The following is a 5,639-nucleotide window of genomic DNA, read 5'->3' as shown; positions in this document are numbered from 1 at the left end:
AAAAAACTTGTCCCAAGCGATTCCAGCTTGGTAATCACATTTTTTTTCCGGAAAAATCACGAAAAAGTGATTTTTCCAGACGAAAATCGATCTGTATCTCATGGAGAAAATATCTCAGGACGGTGATTGGGGCATGGTTTTGTAGCTCTTGTTCCCAGCTTTCGAACGCCACCAAGCGCGAGTCTCTAGCTTATCCCGTTCTCGAGCAATGACCGTTCAAAGATTTCAGGTGTTTTCAGGGGTCCGAACACACTTTAATTTTTCTTTCGCATACCATTCGGACTTGAAAAGCGATTGGGATGATCTGAGTGCGTCAATATGCTCCTAAAGAGTGGGACATTACGCCACGCGATCCATTTCGAAAATCGGAGTCGTGGCCGAAAACGCCCCCTTACCCAGCTGTACCCTTTCCCCGGAATCCGGCAACCTGTCAGACAGTTGGACTCTCATATCGTTCTCCGCATCCAAGCGACTTCTGTATTTGGTCTTAGTTGCCGTGTATACCGAGAATCCCGTCTCACACCGATAAGTGCTGACAAAAGGCACCACGACGCGCAGTGCTCCTTTGTGGTGGATAGATTTTCACGATTCCACGGGTCACCAAATTCCGAACGAGAATCTCTTCGATAATGTCCTCTCTGTTCGAAAACTGCATTCGAAATCCTGCGCTTGGGGGCCGTGTCCTACGGTGGTTTGTTTGTCCTCTGGAGCGGCATTTTTCAAGAACAGCGCATTCGGCTTGAAAGTTTGATGAATTATTGCATTAATGCTTGATAATTGAACCGAGTATCTGTCCGCTGGAGCTCTGGGAATTCGCTTACGGAACCCGAGGGTTCCGCAAAAAACTTCGCCACGGAACCCCGAAAATCTCGTGGCGGAACCCCTGTTGGGAAACCCTGCCCTAGAAGCTGTTCGAATGTTTCGCTTAGACTCCCCAGAGCAAGAATAATCATCCAGCCTGTGTCCCCCCGGAAGGGTCAGAGAAGAAAAATCCTCCATACGCCACTCTTACCCGATGTCCTTCCTCCGTATGTGTGCGAGCCATGAAGATTCAGTCATCGAGCTAGATTCTAGTGCGGATGAATCTCGGTAATTATCGACAATTTTCATTACATCGCTCATTACAGAAACGTTCCGATTTTGGAATCAAATTCATCTGGCTCAGGGTATCAGGCGAGATCAGACCGCTACACAGGAGCCCGTTCCATCGATTGCAAGAAGTCGCTCAGCGAAAGCAGGCGATACTTGCTCGCACATAAGAACTGCGAAATGATGCGGTATTGGTTTGCTCAATCCTAATCCTAATGCATCCTGGAATCTCAAGGTTCTCATCGAAATTCGAACAGCGAATAAGACCATTGATCACTTCGAGATTCGGAGGAGCTGCAGCTTCCGGGATTCAGGAGATTCCTCTGAAGAATTCGGGGCCGCGGGAAAATTCGGATTGCGAGCTGCCGTGCGGATCCTTCAATGAGCCTCGAAGGACTAATTCTCGAGATTTTAGACGGGTTCCGAAATTCCATTGATATCAGCATAGGTATTCTCGAGCACGGAGAAACAGGGACTGTGGACCATGTTCCGAGAACGGATCTGGGGACAACAATTCCTCATTCTTGGAAGTTTGCCAAACTCAAGAACCGGCTTTGTGATTCGGATTGATCGAGGATTCTTGGGGGACTCCCCCTCGAAATATGGGCTGGATAAAGGACAAGGCCTGACGCTAGGATTCGGGAAGTATTCGGGAAGAATTCGCTAAGTTCACTCCGTAGGAATGACGCTGGAAGGAGGACGGGGGACCTCTACCGCAGATTGACCTAGAGTTTCCGCGAATTCAGCCACCCTCGGGATTCTTCAACGCGGAATCCTTGGAGAGCACCGGAAAACACGATTCGGAGAAATCCCTGGAGACCGCCATCTAGGTATCAGCCTTGCCGAATATCATCGGTTACGTGCGATTATCGGAGCCTCTCGGACTGCGCTGACCACTCGCTCCACATTCTAAGGACAGAAAGTCCCTTAGAACCCCCCAGGAAGAAAGAAAGGGGGGCATCGCTCGTCGCTGTAAGATGTAAACTACTCCACTGGAACGATGTCTGCTAGAGTCATGCAGGGTGAGAGCACATTTCTAAGAGCAATTTCCTGCTGAGCGCGACGATCTCGCTGCCTCGTTCCCCCCAGCAGTCGGGGCGAGCGAATCTACCTCACAGCGAGGAAACATGATGTTGAGAGCGGATGACATACCGTCTCGCGAATCGAAAATACTTTTGTGACGGGATATCTTTGTTCTGGTCTCCAATTTTCTCGTCTTCCTGGACTCGGTCCACGAGATCGAAAAAATGCACTCGATTACTTACGAATATCAATCGTTGGGGTTCATGAACATGTACACGTACATAGGGAAAAATACATCGCCATTAGGACTCGTGACCCCGAATGAGTTGTCTCCTGGGGCACTTTATGGGTGGACTCTTGCGAGGATACTGTTTTTTTCCACAACTAAGTACAGTGCTCTCATTGAAGCAGCAGCTTCGAGGAATCAGAGGGAAGCAAGTCTTCTCGTGCTGAAAATTCTGAAGGGGGAAAGTCTCGTTCCGAAAGTGGAACCAGGGTCGAGCGCGAGTCAGAGAGAGAACTCAATAAATTGATTCAATGCTGCTCTGTATATTTCCGTTCAAGGGCATCTTCTCTTCGCGTCCTTCATCCGCCGGATGCTCTCTTCCGCGCCGTCTCTCTGGAATGGAAGCCTTTTGAAAAAACGCTTTCTTATCCTTTACACTCTCGAAAGGGCAGTTGACTCCAGCCAGTTGCCATCATCTTCCCTCCCGTCATACCTCTTTCCATTCGGGGGAGCTCCTCGCTGCGAACATCTTTCCCGCCAGACTTCGCGAACATTTCCCCGTCGCAGGGCAACAGGAAACCCGACCGGCTAACACCTCATTCCGAGCATTGATGCAACTCACAACAATCGGGAAGGGAACCAATCCGAGTGGACGTGACTAGCGGGTCGACAGGAGGCATCGAAAAGAGCTCCTCTGCGTGTGGCACTCGGAGTTTTGACTGAAGGCATACGAATGGAAATTTTCGTCCATCATTGCAGGTGCGACAGGAACAAGGGGAACCTCCTTGGAACCTGACCGGATCGATTATTACCGATCAGGAGGTGCACAAGAACTCTCCATCAGGGACAGCCAATAACGAGCCCTCGGAATTGAGAGATTCGCTTGTCGAAGAGTTTGTCGAGGGCGGATTCAAGTGTTGTTAAGCGGGAGAACGAAATCCCAAAGGAGGCGTCCGGGTCCGTGACCTTCAACGAGATCCGAAGATACAATGCACTCCATGGCTTGATGTGGTGGACGGTGCCGGAGGCTCACTGGGGACGCACGCTTACAAATGTATGGTTATATTCTCCGTCCCCGCATCGCCTTTGATGAATGAACTGAACCCCGTTGCCATCTATCTCTCTTTTCCTGTCTCGTGGTACCATACGGCAAAGATTCTCCGTTGACGGGTATTCACCCCACGGAGCTAGTGAGTGAGCTAGAAGCTAGACGGGAGGCCAGAATCCCTGCGCGAAGTCGCAGCCTAACCAATGAGGTCTGCATTCCCAAAGACCCGGGAGGGGAATCATCGGAGCTCAGAGAGAGGCTGGAATGAGCTTTGGAGTCGAATACTCACCTAGATCATTCGGAAACCAGGTGCGAAGCTTCTTACGAGCGGTCTGATACCAGTTCGAAAGCTGACACTGGAACTCATTCGGGTCGAGACAGAGGACTCCGACCCGAATGCATTCCCCCGAATACTTGAAAGGAGCGACTGTCACGGGAAGTTGCTCGTTGCGTGCTCTTACGGTCGGAAGGATACGACGCAGTAGAACAATGCTCATTTAGGAGCTCGTGCGCTCTTCGTAATCGGCTCTGCGCGAGACGGTGTATTCGATCGGCCCATCCCTCAGCGATACTAATTTTCAGACATATCTATTTTGGAAAAATCAAAAGTTTAAAAAACGATCCGCTTGAGCTGGAGGTAATTGGATTCAGGCCTGCGGAGGTCTCAGGTGGGACGAATCAGATGGATCTTATCCAGTTTCGAAGAGCAAGCTTCTCGGTGTGTGCAACGGAAACTATTTCCTGATGCCTGTGCTCGAGCTCTCAGTTCCTCGATATTTTTTGCGCCCGACCCTTCGACATCGTTGAAGGACGGCTATCGTAAATATTTTACAATCAGTAAACGTCCATTGACCTACCTACGGTTGTCTGTCGGGCCGAAGGCCCCCAGGTTCTCGCTCGACGAAGGCCGGGGGTATCTATGTACAGTTTCTCGGCTCGCGAGAGTGCAGGAGCCGGAACATGGGACTTATATTTTTGCGGAGACCGTTCTCCTCGGTGCTCGCTCGTACGCTTGACAAAATGCAGTCAATAAGCGATGGACAGATTCGCTCGAGTCAACTCGAGCTGTAGTCGCTGCGTCTCTTGTGGCATGGATCAACGGACTGGCGGATGCACGGGAGAACGGACGGGGGGAGGGGGTTCGGTTGCCCACGCGGTGGCGAGCAGTCCGTACGTAGGAGTACACATGGACGATGTTTCCGCGTTGTCTGGCAGGACGCGGACTGAGTTTGCGGGTCTCGAGTCCTTCCGCTACTCCGGTTCGAGACTCCGTGCTATCGTCGAGCAGCCGTTTGTTCGAATCCATCCGCGTTTCCGTTCTACACGCAATGGCGAAAAGTCCGAAAACCGAGTCGTTTGTGGGAGGCCAACCGCTCGCATCTGTTGTCCGCTCTGCAAGAATTTCCATGCGACGGATGTCCCCGTTTTGCATCGTCATCCACGAATAGAGCGACGCAACGGAGGAAAATTCCAGTTGAGAACTCTGACAGCGGAGAACCTTCCTTCGCGCCGAGTCATACAGATTTCAAGCTACATGCGATATGCATGATGTGTATACTCTAGGAGCCAGCCGAACTCCCCTCCGGATCCGCCGATCCGGAGTAATCGGATAAACTCCTCTAATGAATTCTTCGGACCCTTCCCCAATCTTCGGGAAATCAGTTCAGGGTCCCTCAGCGGCGGGAAGCGGGGTGGAGGAGTAGGTGAACGCAAAAGAGGGCCAGGGAGTTCCCCGATCGTGCAGAGGGCCCCGGGTCCGCCATTGTCTAACTGCCTCCCACACAGAGCTTCTGAAGAGTTATGGCTCGCAACGGGTAGCCGGAATGTTGCCGGGGCAAGGGACCCCGATGAAAAGCCCGCTCCACCGACCGCGAAGACTCTGACAGACTCGTTCAGTGGTCTTCAGACGGTCTTCAGCTCAGGAGCGAAAGCACTGGCGGCGCCGGCAGCATCGTATCACTCTTCCGCGGAAGTTGCGTTTCTCCTTTAGCGAGGTTATCATGCGGCTGACGAGACTATCCGGAAACCCTGTAAGTCAGAAATCACGTCTATTGTTCTGAGTTGGTGATGCGGGGCACTGCGGCCGCTATCGCAGTTCTCGCAGCCGGTGCGGACTCGAATTAGGTACAAGAAAGGACGCATGATGGCAATCATTTGCGTCGTTGCCTCGACGCGGAAAGGCCATGAGGACGAGATTTTCTCCGTCTAGAAGTTCGTGCTCTGTTTTCCAGATCCGTCGAAAGGTACATATAA

This window comes from Galendromus occidentalis, unplaced genomic scaffold (genome assembly GCF_000255335.2).
Source record: "Galendromus occidentalis unplaced genomic scaffold, Mocc_1.1 scf7180000077488, whole genome shotgun sequence".
Lineage (NCBI taxonomy): Eukaryota > Metazoa > Arthropoda > Arachnida > Mesostigmata > Phytoseiidae > Galendromus > Galendromus occidentalis.
This window is presented reverse-complemented; position numbering follows the sequence as displayed.